The 15,871-nt window shown below is 63.1% G+C and overlaps 3 non-coding genes and 1 pseudogene across 3 annotated transcripts; all 4 read left to right on the top strand.

Annotated features, from left to right (window-relative positions):
• Positions 1 to 2,410: 2,410 nt before the first annotated feature.
• Positions 2,411 to 2,529, top strand: LOC142866281 (5S ribosomal RNA). Its single transcript, XR_012916322.1, has one exon. It is a non-coding gene; the product is annotated as a 5S ribosomal RNA (ribosomal RNA).
• A 3,780-nt stretch (positions 2,530 to 6,309) lies between these two features.
• Positions 6,310 to 6,428, top strand: LOC142866317 (uncharacterized; annotated as a pseudogene).
• A 3,784-nt stretch (positions 6,429 to 10,212) lies between these two features.
• Positions 10,213 to 10,331, top strand: LOC142866280 (5S ribosomal RNA). Its single transcript, XR_012916321.1, has one exon. It is a non-coding gene; the product is annotated as a 5S ribosomal RNA (ribosomal RNA).
• A 3,766-nt stretch (positions 10,332 to 14,097) lies between these two features.
• On the top strand, positions 14,098 to 14,216 carry LOC142866279 (5S ribosomal RNA). Its single transcript, XR_012916320.1, has one exon. It is a non-coding gene; the product is annotated as a 5S ribosomal RNA (ribosomal RNA).
• Positions 14,217 to 15,871: the final 1,655 nt, after the last annotated feature.

The raw sequence follows: 15,871 nt of genomic DNA, 5'->3' as shown, positions 1-15,871 counted from the left end.
ACTCGGGTCGCTTCCACGTCTTTGGGATTGTGAATTGTGCCCTAACTGTAACCCTAACCCTTACCCAGCCCGTCTCCTCTGCCCCTGCCTGACGCACTCCTCCCCGGCCAGGCCCGTCACTGTCCTGGGCCCCCGCCTGACCGGCTCCTCCCCGCCCGGCCGGTCACCGTCCTCTGCCCCTGCCTGACACGCTCCTTCCCGCCCGGCCTCTCACCGTCCTCGGCCCCTGCCTGACCGGCTCCTCCGTCGCCTGGGCCTTCCAAGGGCTTGGTGTGGATGCTGCTTCCAGGAAGCCCTCCAGAAACCCGGCAGCAGGGTGGCCGCAGCAGTCTCCAGCAGCCGTCCCTAAGTCGCGTGAGTGCGGGGGACGTGCCCCCGCTGTGCCGCGGGGGCCCAGCCTGGTGTCTTCCCTGAGGCCCTGCGGCTGCCGGCTGGGCTGCCGCTCCCCGCAAGGGGAGAGCCGCGGAGGTGGGGACCGCCTCCTGATGGGGACGTACACGCAGCTCTCCACGTCGGATTCCGGGGCTCTCTGTCCTGCCCGAAGGCCCAGCTGGCCTGCGGGTCCTTAGAGTGGCAAAAACCTCCGAAAACTGAGACTGAGGGTCCGGTGGGTGTCTGCACTTTTGTGCTGGGCACCCCAGGGAGGCCCGGGGGCTGGCTGGACAACGTGGTCTGCTGGGCGGGGGGGGGGTTGGAGGAGCAACTGATGCCCTTTGCACTTTGGGTAGCAAGAGTCTGAGGTGTCTCTGAGCCCTGTGCCCTGTGGGGGCGGGGCGGGGGGGAGGAGGAGGAGGAGGAGGAGGAGGTGGGAAGGGCCGGGGCCTGCAGTCCTGTTCCCGGGGTGGCACGGCAAGTGGCTTCTTCCACAGGCTGCTTGGCCTGGGCTCCCTGCACCTGGGCCTTTGGAGGACCGGCCCTGTGCTTGCCAACACTTCCTGCAGGGACCCAGAGCTGGGAGGTGGCATCTCTCAGCCCTGGGTCGGGCAGAGCCCCAGCGGGCCATGCCCACAACCTCTCTCAGCACCGGTCCCCCAGAAGGCTCCTTTGGGACCAGGATTCTCTTGCGGTGACTCTTTAAGGTCTGGCCCCTGGATGGAGGGGCACCAGGAGTAGAGGAGCAGGAAGGGGAAGGGGGTGGCCATGCGAGGGGACACTTTGAGGCCAAGTCCCAGCTTCAGCCTGATCCTCCTGGGAACCCCGCTCTGAGACAAGGAGCCGGGCTTCGCATTCCCACAGCAGCCAGTCGTGGGCTGAGGACACCTGGGGCGTTGGGAACTCCCTGGCTTCTCCTTGGTTTAACATCTAGAGCTGCTTGTGAATCGCGCCGCCACACACACCCGAGTGCAGGTGTCTTCCGCACAGACTGCGGGCCTCGCTCTTCTGAATGCCGCTAGCTCGCCACCCACCCACGGGTGAACCTGGTCAGGGTGCTTTCTCTCAGGGGCAGACTCTTTTCCGGGCGGGCTACCGGTGTCTCTGTTTGCTCGTTTCTTTCTTCCATTTCGGGAAAGTCTTCCTTGCTGGGTGTGGAAATCTCCTATGCCTTCCCTCGCCTATTCTGTCAGCTTTAAAATTCTCCTTCAGTTGCCACCCTCACAGATGGATTAGGAAACTCTTTCCGGTGCACTCATTAGTGAAATGACCTCCAGGAAGCTGGAATCCAATATCTAATGGCCGATTTTTAGCGAGTCCACACGCCAGGGTGGTCGGGGTCCAAAGCAGCCCCGGCCAGGCCCAGGCCCCTTGGACTGGGCCACAGGAGGACACGGAGGAGGGTCCCGGCCCCCACGAAGCGGTGCCGGCAGTTCTCCACGGGCTTGGGCGTTTTCCAGAGGTAGGAGATGGAGGGGACTGATTTCTTCAGCGCCCCCCAAACCACGCCACCCCACCCCACCCATGGGACACATCCCCAGAGAGAGACGCCCCATACACTGGCTGTGCCCCAGCCCTGGCCCGGGGGAATAGGCGGCAGCCCACCCACAGGGCGAGGGGGGGGCGCAGCTGAAAGGGGTTGTGGGGGAGGGCGGCCCCTGGCTGGGGTCAAAGGGCGAGCGTCCCGCGCGTGCGCAGTCAGCGGCAGCGACGCGCTGGGGGTGGGCAGCGGGTAGGTGAAGGAGGCCGGGCGAGGAGACGAGGGGAGCTGGGAGGGCTCCACCTTGGCGAGTCCAGCCGTGGAGGCGCATCTTGTGTGAGTGTGAGTGAGTGTGAGTGTGTGTGTGTGTGTGTATAGAGAGACAGCCCCCCACCCCGCCCCGCCCCGCCCCGCCCCGCCCATCACCCCCCTCCCTGGGAGCCCGCGGGACCCGGCCGGCCCGGCCCCGCCCGGCGCGGGGCCTGGGGCGGGAGGCGGCGGCGGGGAAGCCCAGAGAGGCTCGGCTTCTCGAGCGGGGCAGGGGCGCCCTCCGCCGCCGTCTAGGGCCACACCACCCTGAACGCCCCCGATCTCGTCTGGTCTCGGAAGCTAAGCAGGGTCGGGCCTGGTTAGTACTTGGATGGGAGACCGCCTGGGAATACCGGGTGCCACAGGCTGCTCCTTTTTTTTTTTTTTTTTTTTTCTTGCCTCTTGTTCTGTCCCCTTTCTGGGAGCGCGGCGGCGGCCCGGGGTGGGGGTCACCCCCACCCTCAGCGCCCGCGCGGTGCCTGGCGCCCCAGCCCGCACCGTGGGGCCTCCTCTTGTCCCAAGCCGCGACACCGCCGCCACGCGGCAGCATGCGTGGCATCTGGACTGTCAGGTCTCAGACCAAAGGTCTGCTCTGTGGGAACCGACACGCTGGAGGAAACCTTGAGAGTCTGAGAGGGGAGGGAGTTCCAGAAGAAGGCCAGGATGTCATTTTGAGGGAGTATGTGACCAGAACTCATCCCGTTGCTTTTGGGGTTCTATGGGCTACACGCAGGAATCTTTGGTGGTGGCACCTGATGTTGGGGGATCCGGAGTCACACCCAGACCTGCTCCACAGGCCTCCTTTTACTTTTCTCTTCGGATTCATTATTTTTAAAAAGTGTCTCTTACCTCTAGGATTGCATTTTCTTTTCTCTCTCTTTTCAAGCAGATGATGGGAGTACAAGTATTCAGGTGACATGTGTTGCCCGTGCCGCCCTCCCCCCTGTGTTCTTTTTTTTTTTTTTTTTTGAGACAGAGTCTCGTTTTGCTGCCCAGGCTAGAGTGAGTGCCATGGCGTCAGCCTAGCTCACAGCAACCTCAATCTCCGGGCTCAAGCAATCCTGCTGCCTCAGCCTCCCGAGTAGTTGGGACTACAGGCATGCACCACCACGCCCGGCTGTGTTTTTCTATATATATTAGTTGGCCAATTAATTTCTTTCTATTTTTAGTAGAGACGGGGTCTCGCTCTTGCTCAGGCTGGTTTCGAACTCCTGACCTGGAGCAATCCGCCCGCCTCGGCCTCCCAGAGAGCTAGGATTACAGGCGTGAGCCACCGCGCCCGGCCCCCCCTGTGTTCTTATTCATATACCTCTCATGTTGTTCCAGCGTATTGTGGGGGTACCAATGTTAAGGTCGGGTGCCTTGCCCTCTCCAAGCCTCCCCCCTCGGGTCAGAGCTTCAAGTGCGCCCATCCCCCAGTCGGTGCGCACCCACCCCATGCCTAATGGATGTGTATGCCCCTCCCCTCCCCCCACCCGCCCGACACCCACCCGATGAAGGTGATTCCTCTCTGTCCACTTAGGTGTCCATCCGTTCGTACCAATTTGCTGGTGAGCGCGCTCACGTGGTGCTCGTGTGTCCATTCTTGGGATACTTGGCTTACTGGAACGGGTTCCAGCTCTGGCCAGGAGAACACGAGAGGCGCCCTCTCACCGCTGCTCCTCACAGCCGAATGGCACTCCGTGGTGTCCACGCGCCACATTTTATTGATGCACTCCTGGATGGATGGGCACTCGGGTCGCTTCCACGTCTTTGGGATTGTGAATTGTGCCCTAACTGTAACCCTAACCCTTACCCAGCCCGTCTCCTCTGCCCCTGCCTGACGCACTCCTCCCCGGCCAGGCCCGTCACTGTCCTGGGCCCCCGCCTGACCGGCTCCTCCCCGCCCGGCCGGTCACCGTCCTCTGCCCCTGCCTGACACGCTCCTTCCCGCCCGGCCTCTCACCGTCCTCGGCCCCTGCCTGACCGGCTCCTCCACCGCCTGGGCCTTCCAAGGGCTTGGTGTGGACGCTGCTTCCAGGAAGCCCTCCAGAAACCCGGCAGCAGGGTGGCCGCAGCAGTCTCCAGCAGCCGTCCCTAAGTCGCGTGAGTGCGGGGGACGTGCCCCCGCTGTGCCGCGGGGGCCCAGCCTGGTGTCTTCCCTGAGGCCCTGCGGCTGCCGGCTGGGCTGCCGCTCCCCGCAAGGGGAGAGCCGCGGAGGTGGGGACCGCCTCCTGATGGGGACGTACACGCAGCTCTCCACGTCGGATTCCGGGGCTCTCTGTCCTGCCCGAAGGCCCAGCTGGCCTGCGGGTCCTTAGAGTGGCAAAAACCTCCGAAAACTGAGACTGAGGGTCCGGTGGGTGTCTGCACTTTTGTGCTGGGCACCCCAGGGAGGCCCGGGGGCTGACTGGACAACGTGGTCTGCTGGGCGGGGGGGGGGGGTTGGAGGAGCAACTGATGCCCTTTGCACTTTGGGTAGCAAGAGTCTGAGGTGTCTCTGAGCCCTGTGCCCTGTGGGGGCGGGGCGGGGGGGAGGAGGAGGAGGAGGAGGAGGAGGTGGGAAGGGCCGGGGCCTGCAGTCCTGTTCCCGGGGTGGCACGGCAAGTGGCTTCTTCCACAGGCTGCTTGGCCTGGGCTCCCTGCACCTGGGCCTTTGGAGGACCGGCCCTGTGCTTGCCAACACTTCCTGCAGGGACCCAGAGCTGGGAGGTGGCATCTCTCAGCCCTGGGTCGGGCAGAGCCCCAGCGGGCCATGCCCACAACCTCTCTCAGCACCGGTCCCCCAGAAGGCTCCTTTGGGACCAGGATTCTCTTGCGGTGACTCTTTAAGGTCTGGCCCCTGGATGGAGGGGCACCAGGAGTAGAGGAGCAGGAAGGGGAAGGGGGTGGCCATGCGAGGGGACACTTTGAGGCCAAGTCCCAGCTTCAGCCTGATCCTCCTGGGAACCCCGCTCTGAGACAAGGAGCCGGGCTTCGCATTCCCACAGCAGCCAGTCGTGGGCTGAGGACACCTGGGGCGTTGGGAACTCCCTGGCTTCTCCTTGGTTTAACATCTAGAGCTGCTTGTGAATCGCGCCGCCACACACACCCGAGTGCAGGTGTCTTCCGCACAGACTGCGGGCCTCGCTCTTCTGAATGCCGCTAGCTCGCCACCCACCCACGGGTGAACCTGGTCAGGGTGCTTTCTCTCAGGGGCAGACTCTTTTCCGGGCGGGCTACCGGTGTCTCTGTTTGCTCGTTTCTTTCTTCCATTTCGGGAAAGTCTTCCTTGCTGGGTGTGGAAATCTCCTATGCCTTCCCTCGCCTATTCTGTCAGCTTTAAAATTCTCCTTCAGTTGCCACCCTCACAGATGGATTAGGAAACTCTTTCCGGTGCACTCATTAGTGAAATGACCTCCAGGAAGCTGGAATCCAATATCTAATGGCCGATTTTTAGCGAGTCCACACGCCAGGGTGGTCGGGGTCCAAAGCAGCCCCGGCCAGGCCCAGGCCCCTTGGACTGGGCCACAGGAGGACACGGAGGAGGGTCCCGGCCCCCACGAAGCGGTGCCGGCAGTTCTCCACGGGCTTGGGCGTTTTCCAGAGGTAGGAGATGGAGGGGACTGATTTCTTCAGCGCCCCCCAAACCACGCCACCCCACCCCACCCATGGGACACATCCCCAGAGAGAGACGCCCCATACACTGGCTGTGCCCCAGCCCTGGCCCGGGGGAATAGGCGGCAGCCCACCCACAGGGCGAGGGGGGGGCGCAGCTGAAAGGGGTTGTGGGGGAGGGCGGCCCCTGGCTGGGGTCAAAGGGCGAGCGTCCCGCGCGTGCGCAGTCAGCGGCAGCGACGCGCTGGGGGTGGGCAGCGGGTAGGTGAAGGAGGCCGGGCGAGGAGACGAGGGGGGCTGGGAGGGCTCCACCTTGGCGAGTCCAGCCGTGGAGGCGCATCTTGTGTGAGTGTGAGTGAGTGTGAGTGTGTGTGTGTGTGTGTATAGAGAGACAGCCCCCCACCCCGCCCCGCCCCGCCCCGCCCCGCCCCGCCCATCACCCCCCTCCCTGGGAGCCCCCCGGACCCGGCCGGCCCGGCCCCGCCCGGCGCGGGGCCTGGGGCGGGAGGCGGCGGCGGGGAAGCCCAGAGAGGCTCGGCTTCTCGAGCGGGGCAGGGGCGCCCTCCGCCGCCGTCTAGGGCCACACCACCCTGAACGCCCCCGATCTCGTCTGGTCTCGGAAGCTAAGCAGGGTCGGGCCTGGTTAGTACTTGGATGGGAGACTGCCTGGGAATACCGGGTGCCACAGGCTGCTGCTTTTTTTTTTTTTTTTTTTTTTTTGCCTCTTGTTCTGTCCCCTTTCTGGGAGCGCGGCGGCGGCCCGGGGTGGGGGTCACCCCCACCCTCAGCGCCCGCGCGGTGCCTGGCGCCCCAGCCCGCACCGTGGGGCCTCCTCTTGTCCCAAGCCGCGACACCGCCGCCACGCGGCAGCATGCGTGGCTTCTGGACTGTCAGGTCTCAGACCAAAGGTCTGCTCTGTGGGAACCGACACGCTGGAGGAAACCTTGAGAGTCTGAGAGGGGAGGGAGTTCCAGAAGAAGGCCAGGATGTCATTTTGAGGGAGTATGTGACCAGAACTCGTCCCGTTGCTTTTGGGGTTCTATGGGCTACACGCAGGAATCTTTGGTGGTGGCACCTGATGTTGGGGGATCCGGAGTCACACCCAGACCTGCTCCACAGGCCTCCTTTTACTTTTCTCTTCGGATTCATTATTTTTAAAAAGTGTCTCTTACCTCTAGGATTGCATTTTCTTTTCTCTCTCTTTTCAAGCAGATGATGGGAGTACAAGTATTCAGGTGACATGTGTTGCCCGTGCCGCCCTCCCCCCTGTGTTCTTTTTTTTTTTTTTTTTTTGAGACAGAGTCTCGTTTTGCTGCCCAGGCTAGAGTGAGTGCCATGGTGTCAGCCTAGCTCACAGCAACCTCAATCTCCGGGCTCAAGCAATCCTGCTGCCTCAGCCTCCCGAGTAGTTGGGACTACAGGCATGCACCACCACGCCCGGCTGTGTTTTTCTATATATATTAGTTGGCCAATTAATTTCTTTCTATTTTTAGTAGAGACGGGGTCTCGCTCTTGCTCAGGCTGGTTTCGAACTCCTGACCTGGAGCAATCCGCCCGCCTCGGCCTCCCAGAGAGCTAGGATTACAGGCGTGAGCCACCGCGCCCGGCCCCCCCTGTGTTCTTATTCATATACCTCTCATGTTGTTCCAGCGTATTGTGGGGGTACCAATGTTAAGGTCGGGTGCCTTGCCCTCTCCAAGCCTCCCCCCTCGGGTCAGAGCTTCAAGTGCGCCCATCCCCCAGTCGGTGCGCACCCACCCCATGCCTAATGGATGTGTATGCCCCTCCCCTCCCCCCACCCGCCCGACACCCACCCGATGAAGGTGATTCCTCTCTGTCCACTTAGGCGTCCATCCGTTCGTACCAATTTGCTGGTGAGCGCGCTCACGTGGTGCTCGTGTGTCCATTCTTGGGCTACCTGGCTTACTGGAACGGGTTCCAGCTCTGGCCAGGAGAACACGAGAGGCGCCCTCTCACCGCTGCTCCTCACAGCCGAATGGCACTCCGTGGTGTCCACGCGCCACATTTTATTGATGCACTCCTGGATGGATGGGCACTCGGGTCGCTTCCACGTCTTTGGGATTGTGAATTGTGCCCTAACTGTAACCCTAACCCTTACCCAGCCCGTCTCCTCTGCCCCTGCCTGACGCACTCCTCCCCGGCCAGGCCCGTCACTGTCCTGGGCCCCCGCCTGACCGGCTCCTCCCCGCCCGGCCAGTCACCGTCCTCTGCCCCTGCCTGACACGCTCCTTCCCGCCCGGCCTCTCACCGTCCTCGGCCCCTGCCTGACCGGCTCCTCCACCGCCTGGGCCTTCCAAGGGCTTGGTGTGGATGCTGCTTCCAGGAAGCCCTCCAGAAACCCGGCAGCAGGGTGGCCGCAGCAGTCTCCAGCAGCCGTCCCTAAGTCGCGTGAGTGCGGGGGACGTGCCCCCGCTGTGCCGCGGGGGCCCAGCCTGGTGTCTTCCCTGAGGCCCTGCGGCTGCCGGCTGGGCTGCCGCTCCCCGCAAGGGGAGAGCCGCGGAGGTGGGGACCGCCTCCTGATGGGGACGTACACGCAGCTCTCCACGTCGGATTCCGGGGCTCTCTGTCCTGCCCGAAGGCCCAGCTGGCCTGCGGGTCCTTAGAGTGGCAAAAACCTCCGAAAACTGAGACTGAGGGTCCGGTGGGTGTCTGCACTTTTGTGCTGGGCACCCCAGGGAGGCCCGGGGGCTGGCTGGACAACGTGGTCTGCTGGGCGGGGGGGGGGGTTGGAGGAGCAACTGATGCCCTTTGCACTTTGGGTAGCAAGAGTCTGAGGTGTCTCTGAGCCCTGTGCCCTGTGGGGGCGGGGCGGGGGGGAGGAGGAGGAGGAGGAGGAGGAGGTGGGAAGGGCCGGGGCCTGCAGTCCTGTTCCCGGGGTGGCACGGCAAGTGGCTTCTTCCACAGGCTGCTTGGCCTGGGCTCCCTGCACCTGGGCCTTTGGAGGACCGGCCCTGTGCTTGCCAACACTTCCTGCAGGGACCCAGAGCTGGGAGGTGGCATCTCTCAGCCCTGGGTCGGGCAGAGCCCCAGCGGGCCATGCCCACAACCTCTCTCAGCACCGGTCCCCCAGAAGGCTCCTTTGGGACCAGGATTCTCTTGCGGTGACTCTTTAAGGTCTGGCCCCTGGATGGAGGGGCACCAGGAGTAGAGGAGCAGGAAGGGGAAGGGGGTGGCCATGCGAGGGGACACTTTGAGGCCAAGTCCCAGCTTCAGCCTGATCCTCCTGGGAACCCCGCTCTGAGACAAGGAGCCGGGCTTCGCATTCCCACAGCAGCCAGTCGTGGGCTGAGGACACCTGGGGCGTTGGGAACTCCCTGGCTTCTCCTTGGTTTAACATCTAGAGCTGCTTGTGAATCGCGCCGCCACACACACCCGAGTGCAGGTGTCTTCCGCACAGACTGCGGGCCTCGCTCTTCTGAATGCCGCTAGCTCGCCACCCACCCACGGGTGAACCTGGTCAGGGTGCTTTCTCTCAGGGGCAGACTCTTTTCCGGGCGGGCTACCGGTGTCTCTGTTTGCTCGTTTCTTTCTTCCATTTCGGGAAAGTCTTCCTTGCTGGGTGTGGAAATCTCCTATGCCTTCCCTCGCCTATTCTGTCAGCTTTAAAATTCTCCTTCAGTTGCCACCCTCACAGATGGATTAGGAAACTCTTTCCGGTGCACTCATTAGTGAAATGACCTCCAGGAAGCTGGAATCCAATATCTAATGGCCGATTTTTAGCGAGTCCACACGCCAGGGTGGTCGGGGTCCAAAGCAGCCCCGGCCAGGCCCAGGCCCCTTGGACTGGGCCACAGGAGGACACGGAGGAGGGTCCCGGCCCCCACGAAGCGGTGCCGGCAGTTCTCCACGGGCTTGGGCGTTTTCCAGAGGTAGGAGATGGAGGGGACTGATTTCTTCAGCGCCCCCCAAACCACGCCACCCCACCCCACCCATGGGACACATCCCCAGAGAGAGACGCCCCATACACTGGCTGTGCCCCAGCCCTGGCCCGGGGGAATAGGCGGCAGCCCACCCACAGGGCGAGGGGGGGGCGCAGCTGAAAGGGGTTGTGGGGGAGGGCGGCCCCTGGCTGGGGTCAAAGGGCGAGCGTCCCGCGCGTGCGCAGTCAGCGGCAGCGACGCGCTGGGGGTGGGCAGCGGGTAGGTGAAGGAGGCCGGGCGAGGAGACGAGGGGGGCTGGGAGGGCTCCACCTTGGCGAGTCCAGCCGTGGAGGCGCATCTTGTGTGAGTGTGAGTGAGTGTGAGTGTGTGTGTGTGTGTATAGAGAGACAGCCCCCCACCCCGCCCCGCCCCGCCCCGCCCCGCCCCGCCCATCACCCCCGTCCCTGGGAGCCCCCCGGACCCGGACCCGGCCGGCCCGGCCCCGCCCGGCGCGGGGCCTGGGGCGGGAGGCGGCGGCGGGGAAGCCCAGAGAGGCTCGGCTTCTCGAGCGGGGCAGGGGCGCCCTCCGCCGCCGTCTAGGGCCACACCACCCTGAACGCCCCCGATCTCGTCTGGTCTCGGAAGCTAAGCAGGGTCGGGCCTGGTTAGTACTTGGATGGGAGACCGCCTGGGAATACCGGGTGCCACAGGCTGCTGCTTTTTTTTTTTTTTTTTTTTTTTGCCTCTTGTTCTGTCCCCTTTCTGGGAGCGAGGCGGCGGCCCGGGGCGGGGGTCACCCCCACCCTCAGCGCCCGCCGCGGTGCCTGGCGCCCCAGCCCGCACCGTGGGGCCTCCTCTTGTCCCAAGCCGCGACACCGCCGCCACGCGGCAGCATGCGTGGCTTCTGGACTGTCAGGTCTCAGACCAAAGGTCTGCTCTGTGGGAACCGACACGCTGGAGGAAACCTTGAGAGTCTGAGAGGGGAGGGAGTTCCAGAAGAAGGCCAGGATGTCATTTTGAGGGAGTATGTGACCAGAACTCGTCCCGTTGCTTTTGGGGTTCTATGGGCTACACGCAGGAATCTTTGGTGGTGGCACCTGATGTTGGGGGATCCGGAGTCACACCCAGACCTGCTCCACAGGCCTCCTTTTACTTTTCTCTTCGGATTCATTATTTTTAAAAAGTGTCTCTTACCTCTAGGATTGCATTTTCTTTTCTCTCTCTTTTCAAGCAGATGATGGGAGTACAAGTATTCAGGTGACATGTGTTGCCCGTGCCGCCCTCCCCCCTGTGTTCTTTTTTTTTTTTTTTTTTTGAGACAGAGTCTCGTTTTGCTGCCCAGGCTAGAGTGAGTGCCATGGCGTCAGCCTAGCTCACAGCAACCTCAATCTCCGGGCTCAAGCAATCCTGCTGCCTCAGCCTCCCGAGTAGTTGGGACTACAGGCATGCACCACCACGCCCGGCTGTGTTTTTCTATATATATTAGTTGGCCAATTAATTTCTTTCTATTTTTAGTAGAGACGGGGTCTCGCTCTTGCTCAGGCTGGTTTCGAACTCCTGACCTGGAGCAATCCGCCCGCCTCGGCCTCCCAGAGAGCTAGGATTACAGGCGTGAGCCACCGCGCCCGGCCCCCCCTGTGTTCTTATTCATATACCTCTCATGTTGTTCCAGCGTATTGTGGGGGTACCAATGTTAAGGTCGGGTGCCTTGCCCTCTCCAAGCCTCCCCCCTCGGGTCAGAGCTTCAAGTGCGCCCATCCCCCAGTCGGTGCGCACCCACCCCATGCCTAATGGATGTGTATGCCCCTCCCCTCCCCCCACCCGCCCGACACCCACCCGATGAAGGTGATTCCTCTCTGTCCACTTAGGCGTCCATCCGTTCGTACCAATTTGCTGGTGAGCGCGCTCACGTGGTGCTCGTGTGTCCATTCTTGGGCTACCTGGCTTACTGGAACGGGTTCCAGCTCTGGCCAGGAGAACACGAGAGGCGCCCTCTCACCGCTGCTCCTCACAGCCGAATGGCACTCCGTGGTGTCCACGCGCCACATTTTATTGATGCACTCCTGGATGGATGGGCACTCGGGTCGCTTCCACGTCTTTGGGATTGTGAATTGTGCCCTAACTGTAACCCTAACCCTTACCCAGCCCGTCTCCTCTGCCCCTGCCTGACGCACTCCTCCCCGGCCAGGCCCGTCACTGTCCTGGGCCCCCGCCTGACCGGCTCCTCCCCGCCCGGCCGGTCACCGTCCTCTGCCCCTGCCTGACACGCTCCTTCCCGCCCGGCCTCTCACCGTCCTCGGCCCCTGCCTGACCGGCTCCTCCACCGCCTGGGCCTTCCAAGGGCTTGGTGTGGACGCTGCTTCCAGGAAGCCCTCCAGAAACCCGGCAGCAGGGTGGCCGCAGCAGTCTCCAGCAGCCGTCCCTAAGTCGCGTGAGTGCGGGGGACGTGCCCCCGCTGTGCCGCGGGGGCCCAGCCTGGTGTCTTCCCTGAGGCCCTGCGGCTGCCGGCTGGGCTGCCGCTCCCCGCAAGGGGAGAGCCGCGGAGGTGGGGACCGCCTCCTGATGGGGACGTACACGCAGCTCTCCACGTCAGATTCCGGGGCTCTCTGTCCTGCCCGAAGGCCCAGCTGGCCTGCGGGTCCTTAGAGTGGCAAAAACCTCCGAAAACTGAGACTGAGGGTCCGGTGGGTGTCTGCACTTTTGTGCTGGGCACCCCAGGGAGGCCCGGGGGCTGACTGGACAACGTGGTCTGCTGGGCGGGGGGGGGGGGGGTTGGAGGAGCAACTGATGCCCTTTGCACTTTGGGTAGCAAGAGTCTGAGGTGTCTCTGAGCCCTGTGCCCTGTGGGGGCGGGGCGGGGGGGAGGAGGAGGAGGAGGAGGAGGAGGTGGGAAGGGCCGGGGCCTGCAGTCCTGTTCCCGGGGTGGCACGGCAAGTGGCTTCTTCCACAGGCTGCTTGGCCTGGGCTCCCTGCACCTGGGCCTTTGGAGGACCGGCCCTGTGCTTGCCAACACTTCCTGCAGGGACCCAGAGCTGGGAGGTGGCATCTCTCAGCCCTGGGTCGGGCAGAGCCCCAGCGGGCCATGCCCACAACCTCTCTCAGCACCGGTCCCCCAGAAGGCTCCTTTGGGACCAGGATTCTCTTGCGGTGACTCTTTAAGGTCTGGCCCCTGGATGGAGGGGCACCAGGAGTAGAGGAGCAGGAAGGGGAAGGGGGTGGCCATGCGAGGGGACACTTTGAGGCCAAGTCCCAGCTTCAGCCTGATCCTCCTGGGAACCCCGCTCTGAGACAAGGAGCCGGGCTTCGCATTCCCACAGCAGCCAGTCGTGGGCTGAGGACACCTGGGGCGTTGGGAACTCCCTGGCTTCTCCTTGGTTTAACATCTAGAGCTGCTTGTGAATCGCGCCGCCACACACACCCGAGTGCAGGTGTCTTCCGCACAGACTGCGGGCCTCGCTCTTCTGAATGCCGCTAGCTCGCCACCCACTCACGGGTGAACCTGGTCAGGGTGCTTTCTCTCAGGGGCAGACTCTTTTCCGGGCGGGCTACCGGTGTCTCTGTTTGCTCGTTTCTTTCTTCCATTTCGGGAAAGTCTTCCTTGCTGGGTGTGGAAATCTCCTATGCCTTCCCTCGCCTATTCTGTCAGCTTTAAAATTCTCCTTCAGTTGCCACCCTCACAGATGGATTAGGAAACTCTTTCCGGTGCACTCATTAGTGAAATGACCTCCAGGAAGCTGGAATCCAATATCTAATGGCCGATTTTTAGCGAGTCCACACGCCAGGGTGGTCGGGGTCCAAAGCAGCCCCGGCCAGGCCCAGGCCCCTTGGACTGGGCCACAGGAGGACACGGAGGAGGGTCCCGGCCCCCACGAAGCGGTGCCGGCAGTTCTCCACGGGCTTGGGCGTTTTCCAGAGGTAGGAGATGGAGGGGACTGATTTCTTCAGCGCCCCCCAAACCACGCCACCCCACCCCACCCATGGGACACATCCCCAGAGAGAGACGCCCCATACACTGGCTGTGCCCCAGCCCTGGCCCGGGGGAATAGGCGGCAGCCCACCCACAGGGCGAGGGGGGGGCGCAGCTGAAAGGGGTTGTGGGGGAGGGCGGCCCCTGGCTGGGGTCAAAGGGCGAGCGTCCCGCGCGTGCGCAGTCAGCGGCAGCGACGCGCTGGGGGTGGGCAGCGGGTAGGTGAAGGAGGCCGGGCGAGGAGACGAGGGGGGCTGGGAGGGCTCCACCTTGGCGAGTCCAGCCGTGGAGGCGCATCTTGTGTGAGTGTGAGTGAGTGTGAGTGTGTGTGTGTGTGTATAGAGAGACAGCCCCCCACCCCGCCCCGCCCCGCCCATCACCCCCGTCCCTGGGAGCCCCCCGGACCCGGCCGGCCCGGCCCCGCCCGGCGCGGGGCCTGGGGCGGGAGGCGGCGGCGGGGAAGCCCAGAGAGGCTCGGCTTCTCGAGCGGGGCAGGGGCGCCCTCCGCCGCCGTCTAGGGCCACACCACCCTGAACGCCCCCGATCTCGTCTGGTCTCGGAAGCTAAGCAGGGTCGGGCCTGGTTAGTACTTGGATGGGAGACCGCCTGGGAATACCGGGTGCCACAGGCTGCTCCTTTTTTTTTTTTTTTTTTTTTCTTGCCTCTTGTTCTGTCCCCTTTCTGGGAGCGCGGCGGCGGCCCGGGGTGGGGGTCACCCCCACCCTCAGCGCCCGCGCGGTGCCTGGCGCCCCAGCCCGCACCGTGGGGCCTCCTCTTGTCCCAAGCCGCGACACCGCCGCCACGCGGCAGCATGCGTGGCATCTGGACTGTCAGGTCTCAGACCAAAGGTCTGCTCTGTGGGAACCGACACGCTGGAGGAAACCTTGAGAGTCTGAGAGGGGAGGGAGTTCCAGAAGAAGGCCAGGATGTCATTTTGAGGGAGTATGTGACCAGAACTCATCCCGTTGCTTTTGGGGTTCTATGGGCTACACGCAGGAATCTTTGGTGGTGGCACCTGATGTTGGGGGATCCGGAGTCACACCCAGACCTGCTCCACAGGCCTCCTTTTACTTTTCTCTTCGGATTCATTATTTTTAAAAAGTGTCTCTTACCTCTAGGATTGCATTTTCTTTTCTCTCTCTTTTCAAGCAGATGATGGGAGTACAAGTATTCAGGTGACATGTGTTGCCCGTGCCGCCCTCCCCCCTGTGTTCTTTTTTTTTTTTTTTTTTGAGACAGAGTCTCGTTTTGCTGCCCAGGCTAGAGTGAGTGCCATGGCGTCAGCCTAGCTCACAGCAACCTCAATCTCCGGGCTCAAGCAATCCTGCTGCCTCAGCCTCCCGAGTAGTTGGGACTACAGGCATGCACCACCACGCCCGGCTGTGTTTTTCTATATATATTAGTTGGCCAATTAATTTCTTTCTATTTTTAGTAGAGACGGGGTCTCGCTCTTGCTCAGGCTGGTTTCGAACTCCTGACCTGGAGCAATCCGCCCGCCTCGGCCTCCCAGAGAGCTAGGATTACAGGCGTGAGCCACCGCGCCCGGCCCCCCCTGTGTTCTTATTCATATACCTCTCATGTTGTTCCAGCGTATTGTGGGGGTACCAATGTTAAGGTCGGGTGCCTTGCCCTCTCCAAGCCTCCCCCCTCGGGTCAGAGCTTCAAGTGCGCCCATCCCCCAGTCGGTGCGCACCCACCCCATGCCTAATGGATGTGTATGCCCCTCCCCTCCCCCCACCCGCCCGACACCCACCCGATGAAGGTGATTCCTCTCTGTCCACTTAGGTGTCCATCCGTTCGTACCAATTTGCTGGTGAGCGCGCTCACGTGGTGCTCGTGTGTCCATTCTTGGGATACTTGGCTTACTGGAACGGGTTCCAGCTCTGGCCAGGAGAACACGAGAGGCGCCCTCTCACCGCTGCTCCTCACAGCCGAATGGCACTCCGTGGTGTCCACGCGCCACATTTTATTGATGCACTCCTGGATGGATGGGCACTCGGGTCGCTTCCACGTCTTTGGGATTGTGAATTGTGCCCTAACTGTAACCCTAACCCTTACCCAGCCCGTCTCCTCTGCCCCTGCCTGACGCACTCCTCCCCGGCCAGGCCCGTCACTGTCCTGGGCCCCCGCCTGACCGGCTCCTCCCCGCCCGGCCGGTCACCGTCCTCTGCCCCTGCCTGACACGCTCCTTCCCGCCCGGCCTCTCACCGTCCTCGGCCCCTGCCTGACCGGCTCCTCCGTCGCCTGGGCCTTCCAAGGGCTTGGTGTGGATGCTGCTTCCAGGAA

This window comes from Microcebus murinus, unplaced genomic scaffold (genome assembly GCF_040939455.1).
Source record: "Microcebus murinus isolate Inina unplaced genomic scaffold, M.murinus_Inina_mat1.0 scaf002_hap2_Mmur4.0, whole genome shotgun sequence".
NCBI lineage: Eukaryota > Metazoa > Chordata > Mammalia > Primates > Cheirogaleidae > Microcebus > Microcebus murinus.
The sequence above is the reverse complement of the archived record's forward strand: the minus strand, read 5'-3'. Positions and strand labels throughout refer to the sequence as shown.